The 21193-nt window shown below is 35.7% G+C and overlaps 1 long non-coding RNA gene across 1 annotated transcript in view; it reads left to right on the forward strand.

Moving 5' to 3' along the window:
• The window catches only part of LOC141570731 (uncharacterized), a 508310-nt gene that overhangs the window by 230370 nt on the left and 256747 nt on the right, over positions 1 to 21193 (forward strand). The window lies entirely within an intron of this gene.

Below are 21193 nucleotides of genomic sequence, written 5' to 3' on the forward strand. Positions count from 1 at the left end.
ATCCTTTTTCTTTTCCCTGAAAGCAAACAAAAACAGAATGTACTTGATATTTTATATACATAAGTTACTGTCAAATTTCATACCATTGTTATTCTAGGAACAAAAAAACTTTCAGTAATATAAATCATTCAATTTCAGATCCATTGTATTTGCCAATGTATTAGCATATAGACATGAATGTATAGAAAGTGTCTACTTAGGAAAAATCAATAGTGAACATTGAAACTTACTGTTAAGTGTAAAATTATTTTTCTTTCATAATGAAGCCACAGTAGAGACAGGATTTAAATTAGTTAAAATGATTAAATAAATCCATGCTCATGTGAAATGTTAGACTACCAATTGTCAGGGGTATAAGAGAATATTATTCTTAATTTATTGTCACATCATTAAGCTCATAAATATATTTACTGCTGCCATTCCTCTGGATTCATAACAATATGATTTTCTCTGTTGTCGTGGATAATTTTAACATGACACCTCTTGATTTTTTGGTGGGGAAGGACTTAGATAGGAGAGGAGTATATGCAGGGTTAAATGGCAGACGGCATGACTGTCCTGGTAATGGTTGTGTTCCACAACTCAGACCTACAACTTTTCCAGAAGGGTCTATGCATTGTAAACTTGTATTATAACACAAGTATCATGCTGTGTTGGGTGCAAGGTTCAGAGAATAAAACATAGAGTCATAAAGCAAAGGACCACAAATAAAAAGGAAGCTATGAGTTGTGAGGCAGAAAAAGAACCAAAAGTTGTTATGAGGCGAGCAGAGAAACAGACTACTAGTTTTCCCTTCAGAACTCCCCAGACTCAAATTTAGTGATCCCAGCTAGCTCTGGAAGGAAGTGTGAAGAGAGTGGGTAAAATAAGAAGGAATTTTAAAATCAGTAATTCCCCAGGTTGCATCACTGTGTCACAGAGCCCCTTCCCCAGTAGAAAAAAAGGACAGAAGTTTTCATTTATGGAGGGGGAAAACAAATGCTCTCTGGACTAAGGGATACAAGGCAAAGTTGAGAATGAGGGTGCCCAACACAAAATACAGAGATGAAGTCAACTCTCATGTACCAAGTGGTGGAATAATTCTCAGTCACCTTTTCCAGTAGAACTCTCAGAATGCTGGTGGCCAGACCCTATAGAAGCTGCCAGCAGAGGAGTTCTGTCATCAAATCACCAGCTGATCACTATTCCTGATAGATACACCTGAGAAAACCTGATAAAAGAGACTGAAACGGAAAGAAAATATACTGAAGAGAAAAGACAAGATTCCTATGTTCAGAAGTATAAAAGAAGATAGAAAAAATGAGAAATCCTTTTTGAAAAATACAAATACACACAGGATACATATGTATGTATTATGTTATATAACCAAATTTTTCAAAGTAAATAATAATGAGAACATCATTTTTTTACATTTTGCAAATAACCTTAATGTCTAGGTTAATAGGAGATAGCTGGCATCTTCTGTGTGTCTCTGCAGTCAATCTGTGGTCATACATTGCTTTTTAAAGTATGTGAACAAAATTTGACCTCAAACACATATTTAGATTGAAAGGGGGGAGTATTTTAATATACCTTTCAGATAACAATGAATGTTTTTCTGTGACACTTCTACCAAAACTCAAAGGTAGCAAGTTCTTAAAAGTTAGTCTCATCGTAGAATTGGAAGCCAAATCAATAAACGTTTTGCACTCAGTTCCATTAAAATCCATTGACCTAGCTTACATTTTAAATGGCTCTTTTGCTCATGCATGATTTTGTAACATTATTGATTGCTAATTTGAAAAATACTGGCTCACTGAGTAATTCAGTTATTTCATGTGTTGATACATTTTATGAAAAAAATATTTTAAGCACATTTATACTATCACCTCTATCTCATCAGAAAAGTCCAGTATTGGGAATTAATAAAACTTATGGTGATTGATACAAGTTTTCCAAAATTCAATTTGTCCTTTAAAAGTCCAAGTTTTCTGTCTTTTTTTGCTGGTGGAGGGTCTATTTTTTTAATTTTAATTTTTCAATTACAGTTGACATTCAATATTATATTAGGTTCAGGTGTACAGCATAGAGGTTAGACATTTCTATAAATTATGAAGTGATTTGTCAACATTAAATGTTGAATTCTTCTTCTCCCCCTCTTCCTCCTCCTTCTCCATCTTCTATAAGAAAAAGGCTCATACAATTAATTTCAGAGACAGTATTGGCCAAATACCGAAGCTGGAAAAACCACAGTTATTGCAGTTGTGTACACCTTCCAAATATGCATTAGGCGTAATCCTCAGTTTTTCCTACCTTCCTGCAATAGGAGAAAAAGGATTCCTTCAAAGCAAAGTCAGCACACTTTTTTTAAGATAGTAAATATTTTAGGCTTTGCAAGTCACACTTTTTGTTGTTGTTGTTGTTGTTTCATTGGAGAATATTGGGAAATAGTGTTTTTCCAGGACCCATCAGTCATTGTCTTTCAATCTAGTTGTGGAGGGCGCAGCTCACTGGCCCATGTGGGAATTGAACCAGCAACCTTGTTGTTCAGAGCTCACGCTCTAACCAACTGAGCCATCTGGCCTCCCCAGCAAATCACATGTTTTTTTTGCTAAAACTATTCTCTTTGCCATTGTAGCACGTAAGCAGCCATAGACATCACTTTAACAAATGAGCACAGCCCTACTCTTATAAAAATTGATTAATGTCAATAGACATTAAAATTTCCTACGTTTTCATATCATAAAATATTCTTCTTCTTTTGATTTTTTAACTGTTTAAAATGTATTTTTAAAATGTTGTACTTGCAGGGCATACACAAATATCTAATAGCCCTATTTGGCTTTGGCTCAAAGATAATGGTTTACCTTGCATCGAGAGAAAGAGAGAAAGAGAGAGAGAGAGAGAGAGAGAGAGAGAGACAGACAGACAGACAGACAGACAGACAGACAGACAGACAGACATTATGCTTCTCTTCCTGTTCCATGAACAGAGAATTAATGCTTAAATTTGCATTTTACATTCTGTATGCTCCTTGGAGGAATCAAATGAAGTTAACACTTCCCATAATCTTTGAAATCACTACTGTCATAGCTACTATGTGCATGGCCACGTGATCTCTCGATGTTTTTCCTTTTCCTATTCGATAGTATCCTAGCAGGTTATTTGCATGCTGTGGCTTATCAGCGTGCAGCATCTCTCCTTCATCTGATAAGGAGGATATCTTAGTATTGTTCACCAATTGTGTTGCCACCTTAATCCAAAAACCTGTTTGAGATTCCATTTGGAATCTATGGTAATAACTGTATACGTCAGGGTCTCAGAAGGAAACAGATGGCACGATTATAGAAAGTTGTTGTAGATAATTTAACGAAAGAACTATTTAGAGAAGCATGAGCATATCTAAGAGAACCAAGTAGCAATGGTGACTAGCATGGGGCTGAGAACATACAGAGGTCTGGATGGCGGAAGCAGGCACATCAGGGCCCAGTGAGATCTGTAACCGTGGGAGAGGGAAAGGAGGCCACAAGAAAGGAACGCTGGTCATAGGTAGAGGAATTCCACACTGTCAGAATTATGGGCCACTCGGGAAGAGGTAAGGAAGACTAGCCTATCCTGTTTCTGCCTCTCCCTTTCAGGGTCCTGCTGGTCATTCTTATTGATCAAACCCAACTGATGCCAGAGGGCAATGGAGCCTGGGTGATGGACTTCATAGATACCAAACTCGGGGATACAGAGTAAAGCCGAAAAAGTAAGAAAAAAAAAAGATATTGTAGAAGAACAAAATTCAACTGAGTAAATTTGAAGATCTAGTTGGCTTTATTAAGTGATTTCATTGATCAGGCAGCATCTCATCCAGCAGCTAGAAGGGGTTGTACAAAATGGAAGGTTTTTACAGGAAGAAAGGTTGGCAAGAGGGCTATCAACAAAGGAAACAAAAGGATCATTTTTAAACTGGGACATCTTTTGGGGAGAAGGGAACTATAAGGTGTTTATCGTACAGCTTGGTTCTTCCTTCTACGGGGGACGGGAGGGCAGCGGAGAGAGCTCACATGACAGATTACCTCACTGATGTTGACCAGAAAAGTCCAGACTGGTTGATTAAGATTATGTATCCGACAGACGTTGAAACAGCAATTAGGTCAGGTATTAAGTCTGGTTTCAGTATCATGGGCTTTAGCACAAGTGACGACATTTCGGGCCTGTGGTTTTTCATCAATAGTGAAGGCCAATCAGAAAATAAGCAGTTGAAGCTATCACTTGGCTACAAATTATGAGTTAGCTTGAGGACAATCCTGATAAGATACTACGGTTAGTGATTCCTTTATGTTGTCTGCCAGAGTTCTCATTGAGAATTGAAGTAAGAATGTACTGTTCAGAAAACTTGAATTATTTGTGAAATGTGGACTGTGTGTACTTGACAAATGGTGACAAACTGGGGAAAAGAGAAGCAAAGATGACAAAACAAGGGAAGAAAGAGAAAAGAAGAAAAAGGAAGGGGGGCAGACGAGGGGGGGAAAGGACGAAGAGAGAAGAGAAAATATGGCGGGGGGAAGGCATGAGAAAGAAAAGGAAGGAGAAGAAAAAAGAAAGGACAGTGCAAGGTGGAAAAGAAACAGTTAAAGTACCAATCAGCAAAGAAAAAAATAGAAAAATTTAACATAATCTCTCAGTGAATCCTAAACTATTTAATTTTCAGAGAATATATTTGCTTTTTTTTTTCCATGATAATGGTAAACTCTATTTTTATTTACTTACTTTTAGACAAAGCCTCATTCAAAATAGTTTGGTTGGAGTAACAGTAATGTATAGCATTAGATAATTTTGTAAAGAAATTCTACGTTTAAAAAAAGTCCCTTCACTCTCAAACATCAGCATCCTTTTGTTGACAAAGAAAGCTTATGAATCAAAATCAACTTTCAGCAAACACTCTAAAGAACATCTTAACAAAAATTCAACAAACTCACACACTTTGTAATTTCCTCACCTTTCTTTTTGGAGGATCTGTTATTATTCTCTGGCCTCCTGTCCCTAGAAGGTTACATTTGCATCAGAGTTGCTTTCTTGGCTCATGTCTTCCCCTCTACCTTTTCCCAGGTGGGAGGGCCTGACTTAGATTAGTTTACTGATGGAATGAAACGGGCATAGCACAGTACTTCCTGAGTCCTCTCCTGTGGGTGTGTAATTCCTGTAGAAAGGACGTAGTAATCTTTCACCTGCATGGTGAAAGAGGCATGGACTCAGGGAGGGTATTTTAAAGCTCTTTTGGCTGGAGATTGTTCACTCTCCCATTACTACACCCTGCTATTGGCTGACATATTGATATATATCTGTCTGTTTCCTGGGACGGAATTTTTAATAGATTCCAAATTTAGGAGGTTTTTTGTTGTTGTTTTTGTTTGTTCCTCCATGGTGGAATTCTAGGATATGAGTCATTACACCTAACTTTTCCACCCCAAAATTCAACAGGGGTGAATATATATTTTGCATTTTATTAATGTCAATATTTGCTTAGGGGTAAAAATGTATTTTTTAAACTGAATTTTCTCTCTCAATCAATTCATCACAGAAATTTGCAATTTATAGGTATTAAAATGACTCTATATTAAAAAATTGCATACTTATACTTTTAAGTCTTACGTTTTAATTAAGGCATTCATGTTGGTTTAAGTTTAATAAATGCAACTGAAAGACATATAGGGGATTTTGTGTGAACAACAGCATTTTACAAAATCTTGCTAAATTAATCCCTATGGTTAAGACCAAGTAATGTCTGGAGTTAATGATCATGATTTTAATTATGTAGTTTGTGAAAAGTCATTTAAATAAATATTTTGCTTTAAACAATGGCCAACACTAAATTACTTTCTCTTCTTTCCAGTTATTTATTTTGAGTGATGAATTATTTTAAATGATGTTGGCCGTTTTATATTTATCACAGGCCAGTGGGTATCTGATGATTTCTAGACAGCTAATAAGAAACTTAACTATCCTTCTGAAAAATTAAAAGAAAAAAATATTTTTCCTGGCATTCAATCAACACAGAAAATATATTTTCTCTTTTATTGATTTTATGTTTTTTTATTGGTTTAGTTTTACTATTAGCTCCATTTTTCAATGCCTTATTTGCAATTTCTCAGTTTCCAAATTTTGAGTGTTTGAAATACTATTTCCCTTTTGACTTCTAAAAGTGAACTGTTTACTGGGAAGCTAATAGCTTTATATAAACTTAAAGCTATAGCTATGTACACTTAAATTAAAAATTAATTAAAGTAATATAAAATTTAAAAATTAATTTCCCTATCATAGTTCAAGTATTTAATACCCACAGGTAACTACTGTTACTCTATTGGAAAGCACTGATTTACAAACATTTCCATAATTGCAGAAAGTCTTATAGGAAAATATTGTTCTAGAAAATGTCTTTATTCTACATATGGACAACTTTTTTTGTGATTGAAAAGTCTAGAGTGTTAGACATAGCAACACACGATAGCATATCTAATATTTTTGCATTAACATATATAATATAATTGCTTAAATAGTGTCATAGAACAATGATTTATTATTAAAAACAATCGACAAGTTAAAATATTTTGCTATAATTGTTTATAGAAACTCTGATTCAGATTGAAAATTATTAGGAATTTTATTTATGTAAAAAATTAAAAATATGTACATATATTTGCCCCAATTAAAAGCTGACTCTTATATTAAGCTATTCATAATCCAATTAATTATTTTTGCCAACACATATTTAGTGTAAAGTCCAAGCGCCAGGTACAGGGAACACAAAGATCAATAAAGCAAGGGAACTTTTTTGTGGGGAGTGTGGGGAGCCATGGTTGCAGTTAACTTTAAAGCCTTAACAGAATGGCTCGGTTTATACTTAACCTATTTCCTCCCACTGAAGCAATTGTCTCTGCCTGCATCTGGAGAGTGCTTGCATGCTGCTCAGGAATGTGGTGGGAGTGGCCAGTTCCCAGAACAGAAGGCTGATGCCTATCAGAGCTATTGATAAGATAATTACATTTGGGAGTTTCAGTAAATTTTGTGTCTCCTGTGTTAAAGTTAAAGTTTTACTGTTAACTAGGTAATGCATTTTTGTACTTGTTAAACTGCACGTCCACAGAAGGTATAAATTCTGGGGACAGAATAAACTCAGCGTCTCCAGGAACACTGGGGTCCGCGATCGCCATCATCAAAGTGTGAGTGCCTTCTTTCATTCCCACTCCCCTTGTCAGGAACCGTTTGACTCGTGGCGGCTGGCCCGCTACAGGGGAGGGAGCTTAACGCATAACACTGAGAGGATGTGAATTTGTGGTGGACAGGGGAGGTTGGATGGGAGGGTGGGGCCGTATCTGAACTGATTCCATTGTCTAGACAGGCAGGTCTAGCGGCATATGGTCAAGCAGAAGGGAACCAGACACAGAGCTCTATTAATAGCTCTTACATATTTATTTATTTTAAATGTATTTCAAATTATGTGTCTGAATGACAAGGCCAAGTGCCAGAAACATGTCCCTGAAGAGCAAACTCAAACCAGAGAAAACCTCACATGACCTCAAAAAATGTGGCACTGGGCAAATATTTGCTCGCTATAGGAGACGGAAAGTGGTCATTTTACGTAGTTCTCATTGCAGAAGACCTTAATGTCATAATTTCATGATAGTCTGCAAGGTCTCAGCTCTTATGTTCCATTTTAAGGTTGGATGAGCAGAGCTATCCTTATGCATCAGCTTTACTGACCCTGAGTAACACTTGTGACTGAGTAGTAAAGACTCTTTAAAGAAAGGGTGCAGGTAACAGTTCAGCAGTCGACAGAGCATGTACAGTGGCAGATATACTAAGAGGAAGAGAAGATACTGTCAGTCAGTCGGGAAGTTTAGAATAAAGCAACAATAATGTATGCATAGCGGTGTACTATTTTCAATCTAAAGACTGTGCTTATGAATGTTCTGTGTTATTTCTATTTTATGAGTCTGGTATAGATCCTTAGAAAAATCTATTTCTTCCAGTTAACTAAAAATTATTCTGTCAAGTACATCTGTTGATGTCCATCACAGTGATAGAAATAAACGTTTCAACCAGAAAATTCTTACATAATGAATTGGCTGTGTTGGATAATGAATTGGCTGTGTTGGATAGCCTTTCCTTCAGATGTCTGCTACCTGAAGTTGTGTTGAATTTATACTGCCTCGGTAGAAGTTGAAACTAATAATTTCTTTCCCTGAATAAAATATAAAAAATAAATAGGAAATCATTAGCAAAGTTCGGATCATAGTAAAGCATCATTATTGCATAGCATCATGAACTATTTATACATTAAGAAGAAATAGCTTGGATATTAAGATGCCCATGCTTTAAAACTCAAATACTATGAATGTAAACTGTGGGTCTTTTTGAAGCAATAGCATACAGTTTCTTATTGAAATAAATCCAGACCACTATATAGTTACTAAATCACATTTTATACTTAAACATAGTAATTCTTACTTGATTACTAATGATACACATTTCATTTTCAGACTATTTTAGGTAACTATTTCCAATTCTATGTGCTAGACAAAGTCTGTAAATATTTGTTAAAATGAGGATTTTAATACATTAGTAAATACATACTTACATACCAGTTTATGATTTTGTTAGCCTTTAATATGTGAAATAAGTTTGCTAACCACTCACTGCATATTTTTGAAGAGAAAAGGGAATACAATTTTGGCAGTTTACCTGTACTTAAAAAAAAAAGTCAATTGTAAAAGTGCTTTTCATGTTTATAAATGTGTAGACTGGTAAATCTTTTAAAAACTGCTTCTTGGCGTGACTCTCAATAGAGCACTGAGTCCAAAATTCTCCATATTTTTGGAGCAATGCTTCACCTACAATACCTATAAATTTTATCACTTCATAATTCAATATTCACGAATGGAACGGAATAAGAATCTTTCTAAAATAAGGTTGTGACTCATGATTCTGAGGTCTAACTGCTTAGACCCTGAAAAAGCCAAGAATGTAGATGAGAAAGAAGTGCTGAGTTAAGCAAGACATCTATAAACAACAGCCTTTTACTTTTGAAGAAGCTGTTTAACTCAAACATATGGTTGAAAGTAATGAACTACTTTTGCATAATGGAAATATTTAATGGATCACTATTACTTATTTTCTTTGATATTTCTTAATATTAGTTGGCAAGCTGCTCTGAAAATAAGGATAAATAAATTATAGTGCTAAATGACACATTAGCATAATGTAGCTTATATTATTCTCGTATAGAAGAACTGAACTCAACACATAAGAAAAGAGGAAATACTGCCATTTGTGACAACATGGATGGATCTTGAGATTATCATGCTGAGCGAAATAAATCAAACAGAAAAAGTCGAGAACCATATGACTTCAGTTATACGTGGGATATAAAACTGAAAGCAACAAAGGAACAAGACAAAGAAAGAAAGAAAGAAAAAAACAACAACTCATAGAGAGAGACAACAGTTTAGTAGTTACCAGAGAATAAGGAGGGAGGGGAGATGGTAAAAGAGGGTAAGGGGGATCAAATATGTGGTGATGGAAGGAGAACTGACTCTGGGTGGTGAGCACACAGTGTGATATATACATAATGTACACTTGAAACCTATGTGGTTTAATTAACCATTGTCACCCCAATAAATTTAATTAAGAAAAGAAAAAAAAAAAAAAAAATATATATATATATACACCATGTTTCCATGAAAATAAGACCCAGCCGGACAATCAGCTTTAATACGTCTTTTGGAGCAAAAATTAGTATAAGACTCGGTATTATATTATATTATATTATATTATATTATATTATATTATATTATATTGTATTACATAAGACCGGCTCTTATAGTAAAACAAGAATAGATCTTATATTAATTTTTACTCCAAAAGATGCATTAGAGGTGATTGGCTAGGTCTTATTTTCGGGGAAACATGATATATATATATATATATATATATATATATGGTATCATATATGGTATCATATATATATATATATATATATATATATATATATATATATATATATATATATATATATATATATGGTGCCAAAAACGTATACACATTTTAAGAAAGAAAAACTGTGTTAAAATTGTGATACTCAATATATACCGATAACAAAAGTTGAATACAAGTCACATTTGACTTCGGCAATTACAAGAGGTGCTCAAAGTGGTTACCATCAGCGTCCAGACGCTTCTGATTACGGTGAACTACTGCTGGAGCAACATCAACCAAAGTGTCCACTTGTGTACATTTTTTTGGCACCCTCTGTGTGTGTGTGTGTGTGTGTGAGTGTGTGTGTGTGTATACTGACTTACCAATAGCTCACATGTGAGAAATAAATTCCTTACATCTTTCTTACATTTTTGAGTCAATTAATTATTACATGAATTTAATTTAATAAAGACAAAAGTGAGAACACAACAGAAATAGAATAGAAATAAGATTGTGAATCAAAGGAAACAAATTGTCCACTAGGAAAAAACTATTTGATAATGGTAAAATTGAAGTTTAAAACTCACATAGCATTTTACGAATGATAACTAAAATTTACTCTGAACCTCCCACGTTTCATAAAGTTATATTTTGCCTTGAAACCATTTCAGCTATATTTTGTTATTTGCTATCTAAAAAACCTTAACCAATACAATCGTAGTTTTGTTTCTCTCTTTGGTTCCTACTTTATTGATGGGCTAGATGGTGTTATGACAACTTGATTGAGTCTGGAAAATACATTTTTCAAAATCGTCTTCCTTGTGTGGTTTTCGTGACAGTTGGCTAAATGGAAACATGCAGATTTGGAGTAAGAGAAGGAGAACCAGTTACACAGTCAGTTGCTGCAGTCAGTCATGTTGATGGGCAGGTATGATTTGCTTGATGTGCTCCAAGCCCACTTTTCTGCACTTCCTGACCAACTCAACTTTTGTACTGTTGATGCTGGAGGACAACAGCAGCTCAAGGTTGACCATTAGAAGCTGCACTGTAGTCCTCCACAGGCAGAAGTTACACCCACACCACAGCTTCCCCAGAGGAGACAGTTCTCATGGATCTCTCCTCATGGGACCATTCAGTGGTCACTCTTGGATGGCCACATGTACTCAGTCAAAGGTATGTGAGCTTGCAGTATGTGAGCCAGGGAAGGGAAGGGCACCACCGAAGGTCTCTGTATGCCCACTCCAGGGGTCGTTCGCAATAGAAAGCTGAACAATGCTTCATTTTTGATGGCCAGCCAGCTTAAAAACACCTCGTGTGTTTTTTAAGGAGGTTAAAGTTCATAGTGGTCTGCTGTCTTATGCCCAAGTACGACAATGCACTAATAAGGAGAGAACAATTCTGCATGTGTTTAACAGTAGCAAAACTTGAGCATAAGGGTGATTCCTTAAGACTTTTTTCAGCACAGGTGGATGACCCAAGCTTTGTTAGGTACAGGAAGTGTGGTTATTTATAATGAATCTCTCCTATAAATTTCAGACTGTATAGCACATTTCTAGGAGTCCTACTCCTTCAGACTTCTTAATGATATTCTTTTCTAATTTGTGGGCCTCAGAAATACAGAAGTGTAATCTGATTGTGAGCAAAAGAGGACTGACAGGGTGTGCAGGCTAAAGCGGCGCCTTCCCTCTCAGTCAGAATTAAATCTGGATGTTAGTGATTTTGAATCAAAAACGTTTACCCATCTCCCAGTCATTCAAAATCTGTCAATTTCCTCTGAACTCTACCTGACCTACTGTCCCCAGGGTACTAGAGAAAACTCAGCTGGATTTGAAGAGATATGGTGTGGAGCCACGTGTTCCCTGATGGGAAAATAAAAAACAAACAAACAGACAAACAAACAAAAAACCCCAAAGTCTTTATGTATCCAGGTGATGGGGCACATTCAGAACGCGATATGTATAAGGGGGACTTTTGGAGGACTACTCTCACCTCCCTCCAAGAGAAATTAAGGTATGATTGGGCCTTGAGTTGGAAGAAGAATTAAGTGCAGCCAACAACCTGAAATGTGGCATTAAACATCCCTTACTTTAACTATGGTTTTTTTCAGTCACAACACCCAGAGCAGAATGTGATGACCTAGCAACCAACTCCTAGAAAGAATGAGGATTCGTGATGAGACAGATGCTGTCTCTAAGGGGCACTGACAGCGGCAATTCTTGGTGAAGAGAATAAGTAATTCGTTGCATTCTGGGTTAGTCAGCATATAGTGCTCTTACCCTCAGAGGACTGCATGGAGCAAGCCCCTGATATTTAAAATACACACTTTATAATTTGCCCTCCCCCCTAAAGCACATGGAGGCAGGATTTGGAGGACAGACGCTGCTCTCAGGAATTGCAAACACTTCCCTAGAGAGAATTTGACCTGGGTGGGGAAATAATTATAACAACATCTGGCCCATACGTCTGGTTAAGGAGTCAAGAATCTCTGTTTAGTAAACTCTTCTGGAATTCCCTTAGTGAGTGGTCGACAAACTATTTTCTGTAAAGGGTCACAAAGTAAATATTTTAGTCGTGCATCCATACACTCTTTGTTGCAACGACTTAATTCTAGATTAAAATGAGACTAGCCATGGTCTATACATAAATGGATGGATGTGGTTATTTTCCAGTGAACTTTATTTAACAAATAACAAACAGATGCTGAGACATATGTGGTCCGAGGCCTGAAGTTTAACCACTTCTGGTTTCCAAATGAGGCCATTAGGGCAAATGTTATAAGACTGTGAAACAGAAGTAAAGGATATATGACTACATCTGTAACATCAGAGCTTTGTGGGCTGGGCGGGTATCTTAGAAAGGGGAGGAAGTGGTGAGTGACAGAGAAAGCAGTGTCAGGTTATGAGGCAACAGCCTTAGGCTGTGGCAAAAGGTGGTGGAAAGGAATTCCTGCTGATCCACTGACCATAGCGTGACCTATTATCCAATTTTATGCTCTTTGAACAACTACAGTATAAGCCCTTACACTGCTTGAACCTTCAGTAAATTTGTTTTACAGACTACCACACCAAAAAATAAAAATTTAGTTATCCTATTTAGTAATCGATGTTTACTTGCTTACATTGAGACTGTTAAGGAACAAAGATGGATTTTTATGTGTTCTCGGTGTGTGTCTAAGAGATAAGAACTGTATGGGCACATGATAAGGACGCTGTAACTGATACACAGTGACCTTGAGATCGGAAGCCCCTAATAATGTGCAGAGATCCTGGGGAAGAGAACAGATTGTTGGCTGGAGCTGAAATCTGGGTATGAGAGAATCTCGAGCATCATTAGACCACTGCAATCACTATGCGTACGTTAAATCACATTAAAAAATGATCACATGCATACCCACTAGGTCTCACGATCTGAAATCCAATTTTGCTGAATCTGCTGCAAAAAATTGGTTGGGACAGTTTATTGATATTGTGTGTGTGTTTATTAAAATATTACCAGGCAGCACTATTTAAATTCTGATTTAGTAGGTCTAGGTGGGTCACTGGAGTGTTATTTATATAAATCATCTCAGAGCTTTCTCATATGCCACCAATTTTGGAAATCACTAGATGAGTCTGAACATAATTTGAATAAAAAAGAAGTAACCTATTACTGCCAAGAGAAAGATTTTTGACCTTTAAGTGTCTTATTCACAGAAAATGGGCGACTCTGTTTTCTGATTGGATTCCAAATAGAAACTGACCTGTTTCATGTCAAGGGGGTTTTGAATGTCGTTTGTTTCACAATAGCATTACAACACTGACTGGGGCAGAGATAATGCAGCTCTTGAAGAGAATACCAATCCATATTAGAAAGACAGAGAACTGCAAGGTCACTAATTAGAAGGTTAAAATTTTCTATCATACGAGAAGCTTTATAGAATAATTGAAGTGAGTGATTTTTACACTGTTACACCTGCTTACACAAATCATAGCAAAAGACCATTGGGAGAGACTTGCATGAGCTAGTACCATCCTAAATAGATAATTACAGACAAGGCGAACTAAATGGCACACTTCATTTTTATTGGTGGAGAAATTACCTATGGAAAGGCCGAGCTCTCCACCACGTCTGATAATTGTAAAGCTTTGTAGCATATGAAGGAACTATTGCAGCAAAATCTATGTGATCCCGTGGGTGCAATTTTCTGGAATTGAAGGGAAATGTTTTACTGAAATCTTCATAATAGACCTCAACCTAGCGTCTTAATTCTTGTACTGCCCTCAGTATTGGAACATCATAATGCATTCAACAAATGTTTATTGAACACTCAATATGTTTGAAAACCTTCCTACAGCACAGAGGACATATCAGGGAACAAAACAAACTAAGTCCTTTATCTCTCAGAGCTTATATTCTGAAGAGAAAGATTGATAATATGCTTTGTCAAATAAATACATTATACAATGTCAGATATCTAAAAGTCCTTTAAGGAAAAATATAGCAGATAATAAGGTATAAACTGGTAGGGTAGGAAGATGTTCTTTTTACATTGGGAAAGGATGGGAGGAAGACAGAGATGGTCTCCATGATAAAGTGATAGTTGGGCAGAAATCTGAAGACTGAGAGGAGGTCCCATGTGGACATCTCCAGGCAAGTGAAGCAGTGTGTGCTCGGTCCTGGGGCAAAGATGTGCTTGGTGAGTCTGAGGAGCAGTAAGGAAGCTAGGAAGCTAGATAGCTCCATAAATTATTCCTAAATAAATGAATACATGGATGAGGAGAGGGGATGGTTTTTATAAGTACATAGCCTGGGAGAAATTTCAAAGAACAGAAAATGTGTGAACAAAGGTTCAGTGGTACAAAGCTGGTCCGGCGTCTCTTTGAACTATTAGAACAAACATATAATTGGATCCTGTCCTGTTAGTACTACAGAGCTGTTGAAGCCTTTTGAGCATGGAAGTGACATGGAGAAATGAGTATTTAAAGATTATTTTGCAGTGCTATGAAATGTAAGCCAAAAAAAGAGGAAATGAAGAATGGGGAATTGGTAACTGATGGGGTATTTTCACATAATAGGTGTAAAAATAAAGGTAAAAACAAAACACACTAAAGAAAGACTTGAAGATACATTGTAAATAGTTGAAATTCGGGACAAGAAAGAAGAAATAAAATATGCCTTTAAGATTTGGGGAATGTATAACTGATGATACAGTGGCACTGGAGAAGGCAGAAGATGAGATTTGTATCCTATACCTGATTTATAGGTAGGTTAATTTTGAAGTCATGGCTTTTCTATTCAAATATTCAACATATTATCAGATAATTTTAACTCCAGTAGTCAGAACTCGAGAAATTTAGAATGTCATATGCTTGGGTTTGTTAGTTGAAGTCATAAAAGTAATGGACTCCAAAATACAAGTATCTAAATTCAGAATTTCAGAATGTAAAGGATGGTTTATTGGGGAAATCCCAACTTTAGGAAATAGGTGAATTTTCAAATATTAATTTTAAATATTACATTTATGAAATTTGAAGTAAAATATTTCAATAGCCTCAATATATGCAAATATATTCATTTACATGCATATACTATTCTCTAAAACTGTTCTCATTTAAATTTATTTTAATTGCTGTTTATGTTATCACGAAGGATCCTTACATTTCTTAACAAAGTATTTACAGTCGGAAAAGAGACTTTTGGTTTCTTGTGCTTTATTTTTAAAAATGTATTTGTTTCTTAAATTTATATATAAATAAACCTATTTTAACACGTATGTGTACAAAGCGCTTTGCAACATGCTAATAATAAAAATAATAATAAAATATACCATAATCAAAATAGAACCCCAATTCCATCTCCAAAGAGTTGATAGAAAGTTCTCTATATGCTTGCCTGTCTACATAGTTTCATAAACATAATTTGGCTATAGCATTTTCCCTTCCTGGTTTGTTAAAATTACTAAACGTTCTAGTTGGTGTGCATAGGAGGTTTGACAATTAAGTTTGGGAAACCGTTGCAACAATGTTGCTAACCTTTTTTGATATCAGAGGAATTATTCATTATGAATTTGCACTAACTAGACAAAACATTAACCAAGCTTACTATTTGGAAGTGCTGAAAAGGCTGCGTGAAAAACTTGAATGACCTGAACTTTTCGCCAATAGTCCATGGCTCTTGCATCACAACAATGCACCAGCTCACAGGGCACTGTCTATAAGGGAGTTTTTAGCCAGTAAACAAACAACCTGTATTGGAACACCCTCCCTACTCACCTGATCTGGCCCCCATTGACTTCTTTCTTTACCTGAAGATTAAGGAAATATTGAAAGGACTACATTTTAATGACATTCAGGACATGAAGGGTAATATGATGACAGGGTATTTAATATGAAGGGTAATCTGATGGCCATTCCAGAAAAAGTTACAAAATTGCTTTGAAGGGTGGACTAGGAATTGACATTGGTGCATAGCTTCCCAAGGGGAGTACTTCGAAGGTGACCATAGTGATATTCAACAATGAGGGATGTAGCACTTTTTCTAGGATGAGTTTTCTAGGATGAACGTAATTGTTAGGCCTTGTACAAATAGAGCTGTATTCTACATGGGGTTCTTTATCCAGAGAAGAACCTATTAAACTAATGGTCAGAATTAATTCTACTTCAAAAGTATATCCTTACTATCAGGCAACAAAATCTTAATTGGAAATACCTTTTTAAAGCTTGAAACTAAAGTTTTGTAATCCAAAGCCTGTTAACATTAGTGGAAGACCCATGAAATAATATCCATTGGGAATCAAGAAAATTTACAGCTGACATTGTAAAGTGCCTCTCTGAATTAGAGGCACTATAGCAATTTCTTCACTTATAGAATAATACATTTAATTTGCATAAAAGCAATTCAAGTATCGTTATTTTTCTTTAATTAAAATGCAGCCTGTATAGGACCTCTATATGAAAAAGGTTATCAGGACCATTACTTACGGTTCTCTTAATAGCCATAGATAAAAATCCATTTTGGGGAATATGTTGTAATTTACAAAAGATAACAAAGCAGTACTTTAAAAGAAAATAATTCTTTCAAACACTATAATTTTAGAATGTGTAAAGAAAATAGGTGGTTTGCCATGATAGTAATTCAAGCTAGATAAATTAGTAGTAATTTCTTTCTAGTTAACCTTAACATTATTCTTCTTTCCAGAAACATTGCTTAATTTCTCATATCATTCCTAAAATTACACATGGAAATTTTTGTATTTATAAATGCCTGTATTTAAAATATAATTTATGTGAAAGTAGCTTGAAAATATGTGAGCAAATCTGGACTCTATATGTTATGCATATTTAATTTACAATGCATATTTAATTCAGCTATTGGTTTTAAGTTATTTTAAAGTCTTTTACATTTTCATTACCTTTTTCAGCTACGCAAACGTTGCTTTTATTCAGATTTTACACTTCTTTAGTGGTGGTTTTCTTTTTGCATCTTCAGGATAAAAATCTCATTTCTTCAATATTTATTGATTTCTGTTTCTATAGTCCTTAATTTAAACCATTGCCTTTCCGTTGCTCCCTGTGTCTTCAGAAAGTGTTTTAATTTTCCTTGGTCTCCAGACTTTTATTCATAGTTTCCATATTTGTTGTTTCATTACTTAATCCCAAACTTCAGACTGGGTAATTTCTAGCAGATTAGGCAGGAGAGGTTCATTCACCCTGTCTTCTGGTTGGACTATATCCACATCTCACCCTCAGATCTGTATCCGAGAGGCAGGTTGAATTATGCAAAGCTGAGTTATATCCCCATTGTTGGTTTGCTTTCCATCTGCTGCAGGTATACGGATCAGAGAAGAGTTTAAACCCGACCTAACACAGCTGCCTTTCTGACATTTTAATGATTTAGTAACACAAGAGGAGCTGCGTTCTTCAGGGTGAATGTCTAGCAAGACTCTTATTCATTCTCTGTGCCTGCAAATTAAGTTTTAATTTATGGGCATCACATTTTCATAATTCAGTGAAAATGTGTCAATGATTGGTCACTATGTATGTGGAATAATGACCCCTACCCTAGGATGTGCACAACCCCATCCCCAGAACTGGTGGACATATTTCCCTGCATGGTATAGGGAATTTTGCAGATGTGATGAAGTAAATGGTCCTTCAGAAGGTGAGATTATAGCTGGGTTAGCCAAGTGAACTCAAAGTAATCACAAAATTCCTTAAAAGCAGACAAGCTTTCTTGTTCAGGTTGGAGAAATATGACAAAAGAACAAAAATTACCTTTGCTGGCTTTGAAGACGGCGAAAGAGGCCCATTAGGCAAGAAATGCAGCAAATTATAGATGCTGGATACAGTTCTCAGATGACAGCCAGAAATAACACGGGGACCCAGCTATAATCCCAAGGAACTAAGTTCTACCAACAATCCAGATAAGCAGGAAATTGGTCCTGCTCTCAAACCCTCAGAAAAGGAACACAGACTATTGAAACTTTGATTTTAGTTTAGTGAGTTACTCAATATCAGACTTGAACAATTCTAGGAATACACTTTTTATTGTATGAAGTCACTGAATTTGTGGTGAGATGTGACAGCAGAACTAAAAATCTAATACAGTATGCTCAACCTTCATGTCTCTCCCTCTTACCTTCTTGTTGGGAAGCTAACTACTTCAAAGACAAAGAAATTGAAAGAGATAGATTAGAGATAGAAGTAGAAATAGAGATAGGGATAGAGATAGATGGAGATGGAGATGGAGATGGAGATGGAGATGGAGATGGAGATGGAGATGGAGATGGAGATGGAGATGGAGACAGAGATGGAAATAGGGACGATGGTGGAGAAGAGAGATAGAGATAGAGAGATAAGGTACAGATAGTGATGGAGATAGAGATGGGGAAAGATATAGAGATAAAGGAAGAGATAGAGATGATGGAGATAAGGATAGGGATAGCGACAGAGAGAGAGAGAGTATTACACCCCGTGTTACCTCATGAGAAACACACACACACGCACATAGGGAAGATGAATAATGCCAGGTTATCTGATAGGTTTAAACTCTGAACAACCAAAGTCCAAGGAACATGAAGATGATGAGTGGTCAGCATAGAACGGGGTAGTCCTATCAATTTTTTGCCTTAGGAAATAAAATCCTCCATATTTTGTAAGTTATCCAGAGAAATAAATTTATAAAAGGAAATGTTGAGACTTAATGCCTAGTGAAAACTGTTAGTTTAAAACAAGCCATTAGATTTTATTGCATTCCTCCTTGTATTTAAGAAGACATATTTAGTCTTTTAGGCTATAATATGAGTTAATTTGATATGGAAATGTTAAGATTAAAAATTCAATACTCAGCTTAAATTCAAAGCAAATAATAATTGCTTATTTTCAACAAGAATAATCTTATTTTCAACAAGATAACGTCAAGCAATTTCTCTCTTTTAATATTTACTACCCAACACAGAAGTTTTGCATTTAAGCACTGCTTGAACGGTGTCAACATTTGGTTCTACCCAATAGCTAAAGATTTTCTAATTATATTAATAATTGTTTTAATTTCCATATAGTAAGATGCCAATAGTGGGGATGGTAGAGTATGGAACTCTGAAAATCTGCTGCTCCATAAATGCCATGAGAATATGGCAAAAATTGCTTCCATACCTTGGATATTGAACATAAGGGTGTATATATTTTTTTGAATTAGTGTTTTGGATTTCTTTGGATAGCTATCCAGAAGTGAAATTGCTGGGTCATAAGGCAGTTCTAGTTTTAACTTTTTGAAGGGATCTCCATAATGTTTTCAATGGTGGCTGCACCAAATGATGGTGTAGAGAAGGAAGAACTCTTTTTTATGCTGGTGGAAGTGGAAAACACTACAGCAAATTTGAAAGATAGTTTGACAGTTTTTTCGCAAAACTAAATATAGGCTTACCATAAGATTCAGCAGTCACACTCCTAGATATTTATCCTACAAGTTGGCAAACATATCCACACAAAAATCTGCATGCAAATGCTATTAGAAGCTTTATTCATAATCTCCAAAAGCTAGAGGCAATGACACTGACTTTCATAGGGGAACAGAGAAATAGATGGTGGTAAATCCACACAATGATATACTACTGAGCAATAAAAAGGCCATGCGAAAACATGTGTGAATCTTAATTTCTTATGGATACATGATGAAAACCAATCTGAAAAGGCCATGTACAGTGTGAATCTATGCAGTTGACTTTCTTCAAAAGGTAAAACTATAGATATTACAAAAAAGTTCACTATTTGTCTGGAGGTTGGGCATTATGGGAAGAAGTTAAATAGATGAAGAATGGGGACTATTTTATGGTGATGAAACTGTTTTGTATGATAGTTTAATGGCAGTTACATGACACTTGACTGTACATTTGACAAAATCCATAGAAATTTGCAGCACAAATAATGTATACATATATATATCAGGGGTGCCAAAAACAACAACAACTGTATACACATTTTAAAAAATGTTATCTATGCTCAAGCAGTAGTTTCCCGTAATCAGAAGTGTCTGGATGCTGATGGTAACCACTCTGAACACCTCTTGTAATTGCAGAAGTCAAACGTGACTTGTATTCATCTTTTATCAGTATATATTGAGTGTTACAATTAACACAGTTTTTTCCTTTCTTAAAATGTGTATACACTTTTGACACCCTCTGTGTGTGTGTGTGTGTGTGTGTGTGTGTGTGTGTGTATAAGAGGTCAAATTAATGGAATAGAATGCACAATGTATACAGGAAATGAACAATTAGCTAAATGGATGACAAGTGATGAGATAATAGGAGCCAATTTTCTCACTATTGGATTAGGATGTCATAGATAAGCAAGATGGAAAGGCTAGGATATCATAAAGGATTATAATTGGATTATACTTAGAGACATACTATAAAGTATAGTTTATCCTAATATTGACATGTATAGATACAGACACATATAGATACATATCTATAAATATGTGTAGATAGTATGTATATATACACAGGTTGGTATACACATATGTGTCCTTGCTCTGTCAGCCGACAGGATGTGTACGTAACAATACCTCAGCAGCAACAAGCACATCTAGCTCTCAAACTTTGTTTTCAGGATTATTCTCCAAAAAAAGAGAACCAGGACTCCTTAGTAAAATGGCTGATGCTCAGATTGAGCAGGAAGCAAAGAAGATAAGCCTGGAGTATTCTGTATACCAAAAAGTAAGGAAGTACCCAAACCTCTCTCTCTCTCTCTCTCTCTCTCTCTCTCTCTCTCTC

Source organism: Rhinolophus sinicus, chromosome 3 (assembly GCF_057876585.1).
Source record: "Rhinolophus sinicus isolate RSI-liver-muscle chromosome 3, RSI-T2T, whole genome shotgun sequence".
NCBI lineage: Eukaryota > Metazoa > Chordata > Mammalia > Chiroptera > Rhinolophidae > Rhinolophus > Rhinolophus sinicus.